We start from the raw sequence: 17,323 nt of genomic DNA, 5'->3' as shown, positions 1-17,323 counted from the left end.
ATTATTTTACCTAATGACCCAATGAGTCATCAATGGCGTTTTACTTATTAGATGAAGCACTTGGGATTCAATGTCTTTAGGTAACTATAAAAAATTAATTTAATGGGACTGAAGTTATAGCACAGCGGGTAGGGCATTTGCCTTGCATTTGGTCAACCCAGGTTTGATTCCCAGCATCCCATGTGGTCCCCTGAGCACCACCAGGGGTAATTCCTGAGTGTAAAGCCAGGAGTAACCCCTGTGCATCACTGGTGTGACCCCCCAAAAAATTTAATTTAATGTTTAATGGTTAAACCTTTAATCAAGTCTCAAAACTATCCAACACCAAAATATACGTTATTTTCCTTCCAACTACATATAAAGTATATTTATTTTTTAAAATGAGGTCAGAACAGAAATACTTTCCTTATGAAATATGCCTTGTATACATATACATTGGACAGGAGCCATAGCACATTGTGTAGGGCTTTTGCCTTGCACGTGGCTGACCCGGGTTTGAATCCTCCATCTCTCTCAGAGAGCCCAGCAAGCTACGGTGAGTATCCCACCCGCATAGCAGAGCCTGGCAAGCTACCTGTGGTGTATTTGATATGCCAAAAACTGTAACAATAAGTCTTACAGTGGAAACATTACTGGTGCTCTCTCGAGCAAATCTATGAACAAAAGGACGGCAGTGCTCCAGTGAAGTGCCACATAAACATTGAGTTGAAAATGAAAAATAAGATAACGTAGGGATTTACAGAAGAGGTGGAATTGATGAGACTTTCATGTATATGGATTATGCACAGACACCGAGGGACAAGGTATAACATAAGTCCATGCAAATGTGAGAGCATGTATAATAGCAAGGACACATATGAGCAATATGTAAGAATAAATTAAGTTGATAAATGAGCATGTAATTCAATGCAAATGAAGATTAGATTTATCCTAAATGTCATGGCAATTCATTAAATAGGCATAGCTGAAGGAAGAATGCAATTCTGGGGAAGAATTGCTATCTGGAAGCTATATAATATACTTGAAATGAAGTCCATCAGGGAAGTTCAACAGTAATAAAAGTGAAATAATTTTGAACTTAATGGAGGCAAAGAAATCAACTGACAAAATATTCCAGTGATAACTACCCAGACTTGATAAGATTAATTGAGAATGAAGAAGATAAAATAAAATAATAGCAGTTAAATGAGATTAGGCTGGTAAGAACATACACTTAAGAAAATCAATTAAAATGAGAATTATGAGTTTGTGTCATGATAATTATTACTATGTAACATATCTATATGCTTCCTAGTATTCAGCAGACATTTTGGGATGAAATGGCATAAAGTTTGCTTTTCTGCTCCTCTTTTGGCATCACTTCTGTTTTCTCTTACGAGTTTGAATCTGTCTCATTATGGAAAGCCATTTTAAAGCTGGAACTCTGCAAACCACATTACAGACTCACAAACAAGTTGATTTCTGTTAGATATTTATTAAAAATAGAATATACACAGAATAAGAATTGGAAATCAAGGCAAACAGGTTTCTTCCACCTTTTCAGTTTCTGTCTGGGCATTCTAGAAACAAAGAACACACAGCTCCACTTCAAACATGAGTTTCCCTCCCCCTCAAAGCAACAAAAAATGCATTTTCCTGTTCATCAAGATATCCCCTAGAAGAGCTCCTCAGTGGGCCGAGCAATAGCTTTGCAGCTAGCAGCTTTTCAGATTCAAGCACTTCTACCTGAAGTTTTTCCCCAAAGATGTTAGCTTTTAAAACGAAGTGATTGCAATTTATCTTTTCACTTCACCTAGACCTAAAAATTATTTCTCTTCTTTCAATGATGAGAAATAACTTTTGAAAACTATTTATTGAGTAACCAATAAGCATTATTAAATATCAAAGATTAATACTTGTTGAATCATCTCAACATCCCCTTCTTTCTCTGCCAAGCTTCTAGCATATCTATAATCAAGTTCCTACATTAAATACTCTCTTTTAAATACTTTATGTTAATTCAGACTGACTGGAGCTGGAGCTATAGCACAGGGGGTAGGGCATTTGCCTTGCACGTGGCCAACCTGGGTTTGATTCCTCCATCTCTCTCAGAGAGCCCAGCAAGCTACGGTGAGTATCCCACCCGCATAGCAGAGCCTGGCAAGCTACCTGTGGTGTATTTGATATGCCAAAAACAGTAACAATAAGTCTCACGATGAAGACATTACTGGTGACCGTTTGAGCAAATCGACAAACAATGGGATGACAGTGCTACAGTGCTATAGTTCTGACTAGGCTTTAAGACACCGTTTTGGTAGCTGGTACCAGATGCACACTCAGAAACAATCAAAGATACAATTCAAAGACTGTTTCTGTCTTTGAAGATAAATGCATGCTGAGATCTTTGACAGTATAAAATTGAATTCTAATAATCTATGAAAAGAAACAGGGGCTGGAGCGATAGCAGAGTAGGTAGGGCCTTGCACATGGCCGACCCAGATTTGATTCCCAACATCCCATATGGCTCCCCAGCACCTCCAAAGGTAATTCTTGAGCGTAGAGCTAGAAGTAACCCCTGAACAATGCTGGGTGTGACCCAAAAAGGGAAAAAAAAAGAAATAGTGGACTCTCATGTTAAGGGAAATGCAAATCAGTACAACAATGATATTATCATCTCATACCTATGAAAACTACACAAACCAAAATGTCTGGAAACAGTCAGTACTGGCAGGGTTGTGATGAGAAATGAACCTTCATCCATTGTTGCTGGAGATGTCATATGATTCAGAATTCTATGGAAATCAATATGGATTTGCATCCTAAAAAACAGAAATAGAACTACCATATGACCCAGTAATACCACATCTTGGTATCTGCTGCCAGAAGAAAAAAAAGCATTAATTTGAAAGGATATAAGCAAACCTATGCTCATTGCCACACGTGGAACAATAGCCAATATATGAAAAAAAAACACCAAATATCCAAATACAGATAAATGAATCAAGAAGCTATGGTGAGGGTCAGCGTCAGGGTTAAGGTCATTCACACATATAAAGGAATACTGTGCATCTTTAAGAAAGAAGAAATTTGTGCTATTTCAGAAACATGGATGGAATAAGAGAATATCTCGCTAAATGAACTCAGAAGGAAAGTACTAGATACAGAATGACCATGATCATATGTTGGACTTAAAATACACAGCCAAGTAGCAGCAAAGGAAAAATGTAGCATAATAGGAAAACTGAACCAGTCAATTGAGCTGGCAGGTGGTGCTGGAAAAGGAAGTCACAATGGACTTTACTGCTATAGATGTGGTTGGATTAATGAAAATAAATCATCATTATTAACGGTATTGTAAGTCACAAAAAATCAATAAATAAATGTTTCTTCAAAACATTAAAGATGGAGCCAAAGTGGCAATACAGTGGGTAGGATGCTTGCCTTGCATGTAGCCCATCCAAGTTCAATCCCTGGCATCCCGTTTGGTCCCCTTAGATCTACCAAGAGTGATTCCTGATCACAGGACCAGGAATAATATCTGACCACTGTTGAATGTGGTTAAATATTAAAAAATATATATTTTTAAGGGAACAGTGTGGCAAATAATTAATGTATTGCTCATGTATTCTTAATTATAAGTTGTCCTTTTAGTTAGAATTTCTGAGGATCAAGTGGCTGATAAATGAGTTCACGATTTCAGTGATGATTGACAAAGTGGAAGAATGCTTCTTACTGCATTGCAAAGACAATGGGGAAAAATATCAGGTTCTTAAACAGACATATCAACTCAAATATAATTAAAACACATACAAACAAGAGTGTTATTGGAGTAGCATTAAGCAGATTCTTAGGATATGCCTACAAAGGTACTTAGAACATAACTTAAAAGGCTAGAGCATTTTCTTTGCATGTGGGATCCTCACCTCCATATAGAGCCCACACCCTGCCCAAAAAAGACCTCTAGGAGTTGCATGCATTCTGAGCACCAAGCTAGGAACCATTTCCAAGTTCTGCCAAATGTAGAAGTAAATGCCAAATCTATATGCAGGTCACATAGTCACAGAAAAAGTAAAGTCCCACACTTATAAAGTCTCTTCTATGAACTTTATGCTATTAACTGTGAAAAAGTAAGAAACTGACACTTTATAAGACAACATGCTTGGTTTCAAACCAAACTGAAATCTGTTATTATTCAGTAAAGGTAAACAAAGTATTTAGTAGGGTATGAAACACTATTTACTTTATTCTTTAAATAAATTTTTATCTCTACTAGTTAATGTATCCTTTGACAACAAAAATATTTTTCTAAAATGGTACCTTCACAAAATAAATACTGAATAATGATAAACAAGGAAGAGAAAGATAAACCAAGGGAGATGAAAGTAAGATGAGAAATAAGGAGAATTCTGGGAAAATATATGTGATGACATATGTATGTGTATGTGTATGTGTTGTTAGAGAGAGAGTATATGGAGACTAAAATGAATCTGCAAAGCATATAAATATAATTAAAATGGTATATAAATTCCAATTGAATAAATATCTTCTTACAATGGAAAATATTGATAAAATGATTTAATTATCCCCTCCTTCCATTTTACAGATGAGAAAATAATGTCCTAAAAATATGGCATAACTTATAAGATGCACAAACAAGCAAATCTAGAATCCATCTTTGCTTTAGTTTCTTTAGTTTACAAAAGATAAAAATTAAGAAGTAAAATATGGTACTTATGAAAACTCTGAGAGGTGAGTTATAGGTATAGGTAGTATAATTATAGCTGTTGTCATAGTATATATAATATGTAATATATGTATGCTATTTCTTTGTTCATTGCTTCATTTGCTCAACACATATTTACTGAGTGTATACTAGTGTGAGGTATATACAACATGTATTTAGCATACTATTTCAACAGATTTAACATCTAAATGACAGTTTGTAGCTGCCACTCAGATTTTTCCTCTCATACACCTAATTTATACATATTTGCACTCTGTTATCTCTACTTAATGTCTACCACTAAATAGAAAGCAAATTAAAGTAAAGATTAAAAAAATTTGGAAACACAAAGGCAATCACAAAGATTCTGAGAGTAGCCAGAATATAATGCCAAATATACCCTAAAATGTAATTTTTTAAAAAAAAGAAATAGATTTTTACTTCACCAAGTCCACTGAGAAATGAATTCTAAGCAAACCATATTGTGTCAAAGGGCTTTCCTGTGTACAGAAGTTCACACTTGCAAAGTGAAGGGCTGCAGCTAGATCTCTAATTTGATAAGAAAAGAACAGCACTGCAGTTTGTGAAATGGATCGATTTTAATGCAATGCCACTGACAAACCAGAAAGAACTAAAAACAGTTCTCAAGAGAAAAGTGTCATCTGTGTCCTCTCATGGTTTAACTTGAGGATCCTTTACCTTTTATAAAATAAGTGGATTACAATCAGTTGGCAGCTTCTTCTTTGGGCAGCTTCCCAGGACTCTTCCTAGGCATTCATTAAGCAGATCAAAACAAATCCACGAGGCTCTTTCTCCAGACAGAACTGATTGTTTGCTGAATTCTGTGTGAGACAAAAAGAGTTCATGTTCTACTACAATGCCGTGTTCTACTACAATGCAGTAAACGCCTAAATTTTCATTGTATTGGGGTTAAGTAGACTCTGTCAATTCCAAATAATAGAACAGAAAACAAATGTTACAGAACCGCAAGAGACTCAGACAGTCTAGAATTTAGTATTTTTGACTCAAATTGATATACTTAATTTATCATACTTCAAATAGATAGCCAAGATCAAGAAGGGAAATGGGACAGGAGTTTTATTTTATTGAAATAAGCATAGGGATTCCAATGGGTCATGGAACTCCAAAGCACTGGATAATTATATAAAACTGAGGTTGCATTTATACTCTAAAACTGCATTTGAAAGTGAAAGTTGGGTAATGTAAAATCAACTAGGACTACCTTGTCTACAGTTTAAAAGCATTTTGAAAGCATGTTTCCCACATATCCTGATGAGAATCAGGACATAACTGCAAGCCATACATCAAGAGGATAATAGTTTCTTTACATAGCTCAGGGTTAGAATAAACATATTCTATTATTTAGCACAGAGTTATTTGATCAGCACAGATAAGCCATACATCCTAGGAACTTGATACTTTCAAGCCTTTAACCTTTAACTGAGCTGGCAGCATGCGGGTGATGCTGTTAACAAGTTTAATCACACTTGGCATGTAACTAGTCTAACATATTGACATGCAACAAATTCATCTTTCATTTTAATGCTAGGTTTCATATTTTTTCCAAAGAAATTCTTTAAAAAGGATCTAGAAAACAAACTCTCAATAAAATCAGTTCTACACAGTGTCCACCTCAGCACCTAAGGCTTTTAGTATAAAGAACACAAATAGGAGAAAAAGAAATAAATAAAACTGTATGATCTTCTAAAATCTTAACTCAAATCAGGGGCCACAAAAATAAAACTATTATTTAGGGGCTGGAGCGATAGCATAGCGGGTAGGGCGTTTGTCTTGCACGTGGGCAACCTGGGATCCATTTCCAGGATCCCATATGGTCCCCTGAGCACCACCAGGAGTAATTCCTGAGTGCAGAGTCAGGAGTAACTCCTGTGCATTGCGAGGTGTGACCCAAAAAGCAAAAAATAAAATAAAATAAAATAAAACTATTATTTAATGTGATTACTTTTTATATTAAAAAAAATTCATCTTATTTTTTATTGTTGTTGAGAGAGCCACACTCAGAGTGCTTGAGAATATCCGGTATTCAGTACGCAGGAACATATGTGATGATGGGGATTAAGAATAGGGCTTCTTTTTTTTCCCTGGAAGGGAGCATAACATGAAGCCTGCGATAGCCATGCCACCGGACTCTGCACCAGGCTGTTTCACTCTAGGCACCCCAGAAGGGGCAGGTGAGAGCCCTCCCAGTCCCAAGGACCCAGCCCCGGCAGCTGAAAAACTCCAGATCCCAACAGCCACCACGCTCAAGGCTGCTCCCCACACACTCAGGCCAAGCCTCACACATAAGTGAATATATTCTTGGACCCTTCAGCCGCATTCGCAACTGTGCAACACATCATAAGACACTCCCTACCCATTCTTCATAAGTACCACACCGCATTTGATGGAGTTCAGATACTAGGCAACAAATCATAGAGGGATATATATATACATATATATATGTACACATACATATTTTCACATATATAGATGAACGTTCACATCATTCAACATTTAATAACATGTTAGCGATATCCTAAAGAATGTCTTAATGGCCCATTGCCCAAATAGAAAAATCTTCACACTGTTTCCTATATGAATACTTTTTTATAAGCATTTTCAGCCGTTCTTCATAACAAACAATACAAAATATATTATTTCAGTTGTGCTTTGGGACAAGGATTGTGGCTTGAGTTGGAAACATCCCAAATTTGGTGATGGGAAGGTGTAATGGTGGTGGAATTGGTGTTTTAATACTAAATGTAATCAAATAATGTGAACTACCTTATAAAATTAAAAAAGAAATAAAGGAATGGGGCTTCAAATGTACCAAGAATATACTTTACACCTTGAGTCAGAATCCCAGTGCTAGGGACATTAATTTATTACATTAAGTCATGGAATAATTATTTACTAAACACTGACAACAGAAAAATTTAAGTCACTAGAAGTTGACAGAAGGAGCATAAAAACCAAGTGGGGAGAAATATAGCAACAGTAACCAAAGCACAGCTGAGAAATCTATTGCGAGTCAGGTAATAACATCCAGGTTATATAAAGAACAGGGAACAGAAAACAGGAAATGCTATTCAGAACATCAGTCATCACAGAGCACATTCAGTATTGTAAGGCTGTCTCCCTCCCTTTCTTCCTGCCTCGCCTGAGGTGAAACTATATTTATTGAAGAGTGTACTCCTGTGTACTATGTTGTTCATCAATTTGCTCAAGCAGGCACCAGTAATATCTCCATTGTGAGACTTGCTGTTACTCTTTTTGGCATATCAAATATACCACGGGTAGCTTGCCAAGCTGTGCCACGTGGGCGGGATACTCTTGGTAGCTTACCGGGCTCTTTGAGAGGGATGGAGGAATAAAACCTGGGGCGGCCGCGTGCAAAGCAAATGCCCTACCCGCTGTGCTATCGCTCCAGCCCACAGGTGCAGTGGTGCAGTCAGTTAGCATGCTATGTATTGGGCTGAATTAGACTCCTGGATATTCAATACAGAAGATAAAAATCAGAGCAGAAAAATAATATAATAAATGGCATAATTTGGGGAGGGAGACCAGAGGTGTGAAAACTACTTGAGGCATATGTCAAAATGGTTTAAGGAATGGAGGAACTAGGAATCTGAGAGCAAACTCTTGAGACACAGACACAGTTCATATGGAGATCACTGAGTTGAGCAGGGAGGAAATAAGGATTTTAAATAGAGTTCCTTATACTTTAAAGAGATCATTCCTTTTGATGCACTCATTCTAATTCGGGGATCTTTACTCAAGAAATTAAATACAATAGGGAACATTATGTAGAGAGTAATGGGCACTAGTTAAGGGTTTGGTATTGGGACAATAAACACCTGAAACTCAATAAAACAGATGTTTATAACTGTAACTCAATATTCAATTCAATAAAAGGGGAAATAAATTAATCAATTTATACCTATGTTAATTTGTTTCATTTTGTTTTGGGCATTGATCCATTAACATTTATTTTAAAAAATAATCTAATATAATTATTCTGAATAAATTGTGGCTGTATGAGAACCCACTTTATTCAAAGGACAAAGTTATATTGGTTCTCAAAGGATATATTATATACAAAAGTTTACAATCTAATGGGTCAAAGGATAGTCTTCACATAAAAATTTAACTCACCCAATAAAAATTGTGTAGAATAAAACAAATGTAAGCCACTACATTTGAGGATCTACATTGGGACAATGAATATAATTTAGAGGGTCACTAAGGGACTTAGTGTAGGTAGTAAGGGACCAATGATTGACCTAGATTAATACTGCCATTAGGGGAAAGGTGAAGATAAAGGCGCATTCTAGAGAGACCAGAGAGATTGTACAGCAGTGCAGGGACATTCATACATGTACCCAAACCTGGTTCAATCCTCCATCTCCAAGCATTTCAGGATGCAGTCCTGAGGCCCCAAAACAACATCCAGGTAAAATCTAGCAGCACTGGGTCTGAGCAGCACTACATGCTTAGGTCCTCAAATTAAGCCACTGTATGTATGACTAAGAATTAATGGGTTGCAGGAGGAAAGGAGATACTGGACTTCCTGAGCACTGTTGGAGAGACACCCTTCACCCACTCCCCATAAAAGATCAGTCTAGAAACTTATGTCAGAGAAGAAAAATCTCTGAGGCAGAATGGAGCCTGACTTCATCAAAGGGAATGACAGTGGTGGGAATGTGAAGGGGGCTTGGAAAATTGGAAGCCATCTGAATTATAGACTTCAGGGTCAAGGGCACATCAAAATGTCAAAAATTTAACTGCACTAGAAATTAGTGACTGCTTAAGTTTGAAGACATCTGGTAAAACACCTGATTAGAATTATAGTTTCTAAATATTATGTCATTTAAACACAATGCCTATATTTGAGAACATAAATATGATCGTGACAAAGATGAGTATATAGGGAACTGTAAGGAAGCACCAACAGTCTTCTTTCTGGGTAAATAATAACAGTGATTTAGAGCACTGATATACTGTATAAAATGGTATTGTGTAAAAACTACAGTCAAGTGGACATATGTTGGAAATATGTAGATGGAGAGTGGACAAGATTCAATGGATAAACATGAAGGTTAAAGAGGGAAAGTGCATGTATGATGTTTGGGTATCTATAAGTGAAATATGAACAACCAGAGTCTTTAAATACTAATTAGAAAATAATTACACATATTTACTAACAGTTTACCACGTACCTTATCTCTATAACATCCTGGAAAGAAGCACTGTGCCAACATCTTGAAATGAAAAAAAATGGCATCTAAGTAGTTACATACCATTTATTGGTAGAACTATATTATGTGATATCAAATGTATATATCCTTGACTCCCAGTCTGTGTTTGTTCTCATTGTCCATGATCACTAAGGCATTATACTAAATTTATCCATCTTCACATTAAAACATTTTCAAAATTTATCACTCCATCCTTTTTTCCAAAGTTAGTGCTCTTCAGTTCTACTCAATTTTCTGCTCGGACTGTTATAAATACACTTAAATTAATATCACTCTCTTTTATCCTTTAGTCTTCTAGTGTGGTTCCATGGGCCTCAATTTTATTTTTCAAATATTCAAAGCATTTTTCTTACATTGAAGTACAATTATCAAGTGATTTTATATTACTTATGTTGTCATATCTAAATTCTCCAAAACTGACTTTGAGTGACTCAATTTACTTTTACTAAGTGCTACCACTTTACTAACTTGATTCTTTCATGAGTTCAGCCAACTCTGCCATTCATCATAATCCAGGGAGAAGCAGGTACATTCACTATTGAAAATAGCAAAGTAACACCATGTCAGACAGAGGGAGGAAATTGCTTTTTAAAATTTAAAGTTATAGAATGCCAGTGCTGAACATCAAAAGTAGAGAAACAGTTCACATTTTTTATTTGGATGCTAACAAGAAAAGTTTCATCCCTAATCTCCATTTTGAAGATTATTTTCTTGTTCAAAGTCCTAATTGAATTGAACACATTACTTCCTTTCCACTAAGGACACCAAAATTCTTACTCCTTCCAAATTTACACTTGCATATTAGCAGTTTACCTAGATTCAGTCATCATTGTAAATTTTGGAGGTGATATAATATTTTTTTAATTTCATTTTATTTTTATAAAGTTCTTCACACAAATTTTTTATATTTAATATTCCAACACCAATTCCACTACCATTTCACCTACCCACCACCATATTTCGAATGTTTACACCCTGCCCTCCAAACCCTGCACTCAAAGCAGGCTGTAAATTATTTTGTATTGCTTGTTATGAATAATCCACTAAAAATTATGTCCAAAAGATTTCCATAGAGAAAAGTGTGTGAAGAGTGTTGTTTTTAACCCTGGAGCCAGTAAGCCCTTGTATAAGAGATTACTAACATGTTTGTTAAAGGCCGAGACTTGTGTACTTATACAGATATATATTTTTTTCTCCCGGAGAGGTGTTGCCTTGTACTTTACACCCCATCAAATGTGGTGTAGTACTCTTGCTACATCTGTGGTGTAGAGTATGAATTGATGCTTCAGGAATGAAGGTTAACTTAATTTTTTTTAACTGGATGGTGACTTCGGGGTCTGGAGGCATCTCTATGGCATATCATCCTGTGTTTCTCACTTCTGGGAGATTTATTTGGGAGTCTCTGGATCATGGCCACTAATGAGCTTTTATGGCACCAGAGGCAGCTCCTGGGCATGACTGCCAGGCTACTGGAAACACAGGGAGATGTGGGGGGGAGGTCACCCATTCCCAACTCTGTGTGAGCCTGGAGATTTCAGTCACAAGTCCTACATACCTGGATTTTTCAGCAATTTTACTCATGGATGAGCCTCCCCCAAGCCTGTGGGAGATTGGATGGGAGCATGGCAGCAATTGAGTTCTGAAGTTTTTCAGCTGCCAGGGCTCTGTTGGAGCAGGGAGGAGAACTCACCCGCCCCGCCCCCCATAAGGTGTGCCTGGGTGAGACAGTCTGGCACGGTGTCCAGAGGCATCTCTATGGTGTGCTGTTCTGTGTTGCTGTCTTCTGAGAGATTTATTTGGGAGTCTCTGGATCATGGCCATTATTGAGCATATATGGTATGGCTGCCAAGCTATTGGAAACACAGGGAGACTGGGGGGAGGTTGCCCACTCCTGACTCCATGCAACCCTGGAAATTTCAGTTCACAAGTCCTGCATATCTGGTATAATAACTATTTTTTAAAGCTGATATTTCTGGAGTACTTTCTATGTGCTAGACACTAAGTGAAATCATCATGTGGGTTTATCTTCTTTGTTATGCACTTCACCTGATGAAATGTGTACTGTTATTAGCACTTCTGCACACTTTCTGAAATAAGGTATATAATAACGTTTAAGTAACAAGACAAGTATCACAAACAAATGAGAACTACTGCAATTAAACCCAGAATGTTTGGCTTCAGGATAAGCCCTCTAGATCACCCTACTCTACTACCTATAAAAAGAGAGATCAGAATCATGAATAAATCATACTTGTCTCAAGGAATGAAAATTACCAGGAGCTCTGCTCTCAATCCTGGGGGCTATATGGATTTTGTTCATTTGGGGGAATAATTGTCTACCTTTTAATCAATAATTCTGCAAAAACATTTCAATTCATTCCATTTTTTAGTTAAGAGAGCCAGAATATGTTTTTTTTGCCTTCTACTGGTATCTTAAGTGATAAAAATACCCATATATACCTCTATCGTTATTATAGCATTAGTTTACATTCTAGTAGATTAAAGGAAACTTATAACGGCATTAAGAAAATGCTTGCATGGAGAAGGTATTGAAAGATGAAAAGGGGGAAAAGAAGATACAAGTTTTGAGTTATTTGGGGATGTTTAGCATAAAGGTCCAAGTCCCAGATGAAGTAGTATTTCCTACATCTTGAATGGTAAAAAATCTATGAAATCAAACAAACACAGAGACTCGGGTTATATAATACACAGAAAATTAACTTCTTCATCGCCTAAGTGGATAATTTGACTGTCAGTATCATTGAATATCATATAATAGTGTCTTTTTTGTCTTGAACTATGTATGCTGTCCCTGCACACAAATAATCCACACAGAGAGTCACTGTAACCCTGAATTACTAAAAAATGCCTGCTAAATATATAAACTGTTAACTATATTTAAAAAATAATTGATGGAAGAATGGACTGACACATAGATGAAAAATAATTATCTACTATTATTATTCATTACTATATAGTAATGACAGTAATGAATTATGTTTCAGAACATCTGGTACAGAATTAGAGATTTTATACCTTATGAATATTAAGACGTATGCCCTTATTTTGTCCTCTATTATTTTTCATATTATCCATATTTTTACAATTAGCATAAATAGCATGTAAGCAGGTAGCAATGCTATTTTAAATTAAGTCAATTGCTTTGTGGACATAATGCTATAAATTCTATCATGATATATTCCACTATTTTTTATTTTATCCACTCAATATATTTTAAAGAAGAGATAACCATTACTGTAAATTAAAGAAGAGGACAAAGACGCCCAAGAGTATTAAATGTGACTATAACCAAGAAAAAAGTGACAATATAGTTTTCTTTTGATTAGAAATTCTAGTTTTTTGCCATGCCAATATAGAAAATGGCATTGTATGTGACCAATCTTGCATAACAAATTTTCTCAAGACCACCTTGTAAGTAACTATAACTTCCACCGATTCATATACAGAAATCCAAAACAGTTTGGCTAGATTGCCCTAACTCTGGATCTCCCAAGAGGTCATACTTATGATGATAATTTGGTATACAGCCAAGTGAAGGCTCAACTGAAGCTGAAAAATCCATGTCCAAGATAGCATAATCATAATTTCTGCATTATTAGATTTGACTGTTTACAGAGGACCCTGATTATTTTCACTACTGGTACATCTACAGGAATATTTAAGTGTCTTCTTAATATTAGTTGTCTTTTACAGAGTACATTATTAAAAAACACAATAAGGCAACTTAAATATATTCTAAAATCTACCATACCCTTAGAAGCAAAGCTCTATCATTTCTGCCATATCCCACTTGCTCCATGTATCAGTGCAGTGTAGAAGACTCATAAATACATGAATGAACTATCAGCAAGTAAGAATCATTAGGGACCATCAAGGAACCTGGATACCAAATAACTGCATTATAAAAATAAGTTTTGAAATGAGATGATGAATTATATAAGTCTGCCAAATAGGACGTCAATAAACTCCCAGAACTAAATCCCATAACATCTTTCCCCATCATGGTGCATGATATTCCTTCACTCATGTTTAGAATCCTACATATAGGAAGTCTAAATTAGGAATACAGACATCAGGTATATAACATAATACATGTGTTACATAGTCAATATATGATATACACATCTATACATATCTGCATATGTGATTCTAATTATTCCTATTTCCTACCTTTTCATTTTCTATTTAGATGAAAGTGGAAAAAATTAGAAGTAGCATTATGTTCTTCATTTATCCCTTATTCTCTGTGGTGTCCAGACCCTTTATTTTGTTTTCAATAGTAGCACTGAACTGTTGTCCCATTGTTCATTGATTTGCTTGAGCGGGCACCAGTAACATCTCCATTGTGTGAGACTTGTTTTACTGTTTTTTGCATATAGAATATACCATGGGTAGCTTGCCAGGCTCTCCTGTGCAGGCGGGATACTCTCGGTAGCTTAACAGGCTCTCTGAGAGGGACGAAGGAATCAAAACCCGGGTCAGCCATGTGTAAGGCAAACACCCTAACCACTGTGCAATCGCTTCAGTAATTCCTTCTGTGGTTTTGGATTTAGACAGTTATCCAAATGGTTAAGGTTATGTTAGAAAATGGATTAGGAACAATATGAAGACAGGGGTTGGAGTCCATAGTCAAGTTATTCCACTTCAAATAAAAAAATCCAAAAAAAAATCCATGCATTTCTCTTCTTTCCCCACTTAGAAGCAGTGGAGTGTGATTGTCCAGACCTGATGAGGACCGCCTTGGACCAGCTGCCAGTATTCCATGTATAAACCTAGTGAAATCAGCCAACCAGCCTCAATTTTAGTGCAGTGGAGATAAAATAAATTTTATAATAAATAATGGGATTTTTTGTACTCTTGTCAATCTTACACACAAAATCAAAGAAAAACTTTACCCCCAAAGTAGGGTAGGTGTTTCTTAGCCATGGTGATTAAGATGGTAGAGGGAAACTATAAATTCATGTATTTTAACAAGTGTGGAAAAGGCACTGAATGATTCCAGACAGCTAACAGAAGAGAAAGATAAGTCTGATCTTCAGTAGAAAAGGAAATTGCTTGAATGAGAGTTCCTTTTAACAACATTGACTTGGAAATTGCAAAGAATATCTTTTAAGTTTATTTTGCAAGAAGCTTAAGTATTTAAGTCACGGACTTGGCCAAGGTTCTCTCCAAAGGCTAATTCTCAGGGTTGAAAAATAGGCTCAACTTGAAATGAAATGGATTACTGGCACATAGCCATGCTCCAGTGCCTCATATTCTCCATAATCTATTAAATGGAAAATAACTTCCCTCAATTTATCCCTTGAATGATGATATTTGAGATATGTATAATTTTAGTGTAACTGACAACGGTTATAAAATGACTGTCAAGTTAAGCATCTTTATACCAAGGTACCAGTTTATGTATCTCAACCATCTCATTAAAAGGAGGAAGAAACAAAGAACAGATATAAATCTGTCTTGATATTAGCAAGCTAACATTATATTAGGAAAAGTTCTAGACAAATTGCATTTATTTTTGCTCTCTTGCTCAATACTTAATTACAGTAATAATAAATAAACAAAAAGTTTCTTGTAGCCATAGATATAGTATATATTCATCAGACAAGCTTACATCGATGTAGTTTTATCCACATCACAGAAAACATTATTGAATTTGGACTAGCTATTTGTCAGTTACTCTGCTATGTGACACATACATAGCCTGTGTTGTCCACAGACTATAGAGTCCATGATAAATATGATTTAATCCTCAGCCAAAGGCTTGGTACATAACAGGAATTCAACAAAAATATCAACTTAATGAACGATCTCAATTAAAATTTTAAGAAATGAGATGAAACCTGTGTTATAAATGAGAAAATGGATTAGGCACAATTACAGGTAATAATTTGCCCAATTTTTTCAGTGTGCAAATGTAAAAATGAGAACTAAGTATATGGCATTCAAAAAGGAATTCCTTAGGAGAATGGTTTATCACATTATTATTATTATTATTATTATCATTATTATTATTGTCATTAAGGTAACTTGTTTATATGGGGGAGTATTTTAATATAGAAATAATATTGTGTTTAATTTAAGGAATGCATTATTGTCAGTTCTAAGTTCCTTTTGAAGCATTTAAGAAGCTAAAATGTTTACCAATAACACTCTTTTTTGCATGTTTGCTGAGCAAATTATTTAATCACAGATAGGAGTAAAGTAAACAGCAGTGGGACCTCTATCTGTGATGCTCAAATACACTTCAAAGCCTAAAGTAACCAGATTGACTCATATTTCATATGGTTGTTCCAAGAGCATCTCAGTAAATTCTATCCCACTATGTAAGGTTAAACATTATATAGCTTAAATAGTAATAACAGCAATAGCAATAATAACTATTACTATTAATGGAGAAAATTTTGACCTTTACATGTTCCAAAAGCCTTAAATGTTTTACCTAATATAATCTTTGCTGAAAGAAAAAACACTAGCAGATAAGTTGTTATCATTGCTATCATAATCTCTATTTTATAGGTGGGGAAACTGAGGAAGAATCATATCCAAGTGCAAAACACCCACTACATCTAATTAATGATAATTTTTTTTTATTGTCTGTTATTATGCTCTTTGCAAATAGGGGGAAAAGTCAGTACATAGAACATGATAGACAGATGGATAAATAAGGGAATGGAGGGACCCAGCCTGCTCCGCGGCCCTGAGCACCCCGCGCTTCCCTCCCCTGCGGACTGCCAGCCGAGTGGCCGGTACGCCGACTCCAAGCGCCGCCGCCATTCTGTCTTCCGGCAAAGGTCTGTGACGCTCCCTTGAGCCGCCCTTCCGGACCCAGCCTGCTCCGAGGCCCTGAGCACCCCGCCGCTGCCGGGTCGTGGGAAAGGGGCGTGGCCTAATAGTCAGGGCGTGTCTTAATGAAAGTGGGCGTGGCATCATTATGGTGGCCAAAGCTCACGCGGCAGCAGATAGTTTCCTCAACGTCCTATCCAAGACTAACATCCTAGCTATTCGCAAGCAGTAGGACAATAAAACACAAGACTTCACATAAGAATTGAAGGAAACATCTCAGTAGGAGACCAGGTTCTACAACCGGCAAGTAAAAAGCCATCCACTATTAACTGAGACTATCCACAATCCTTTTTCGCAACAAAAGGAAACAGGGCCCTCTTTCATACCACAACAACAACATGAAGAAACAGCGAAAATCCCCACTGCAAGCAGAGGACGATCAAAGGAGTCCGGAAACCTCAATGGGTGTTTCCTACAAACTTGACCTCTCTGAGAAAGAATTCAGAGTTGAAATCCTCAACATGTCAATGAACTC

At 36.3% G+C, this 17,323-nt stretch overlaps 1 protein-coding gene across 2 annotated transcripts in view; it reads right to left on the bottom strand.

Moving 5' to 3' along the window:
• The window catches only part of FAM135B (family with sequence similarity 135 member B), a 354,762-nt gene that overhangs the window by 282,754 nt on the left and 54,685 nt on the right, over positions 1–17,323 (bottom strand). For both annotated transcript variants that reach the window (XM_055126148.1, XM_055126147.1), the window contains exon 2: positions 5,402–5,544. The gene's annotated coding sequence lies outside the window, so the exon portion shown is untranslated. The remainder of the gene's footprint in view (positions 1–5,401; positions 5,545–17,323) is intronic.

This window comes from Sorex araneus, chromosome 2 (assembly GCF_027595985.1).
Source record: "Sorex araneus isolate mSorAra2 chromosome 2, mSorAra2.pri, whole genome shotgun sequence".
Taxonomy (NCBI): Eukaryota; Metazoa; Chordata; class Mammalia; order Eulipotyphla; family Soricidae; genus Sorex; species Sorex araneus.
The sequence above is the reverse complement of the archived record's forward strand: the minus strand, read 5'-3'. Positions and strand labels throughout refer to the sequence as shown.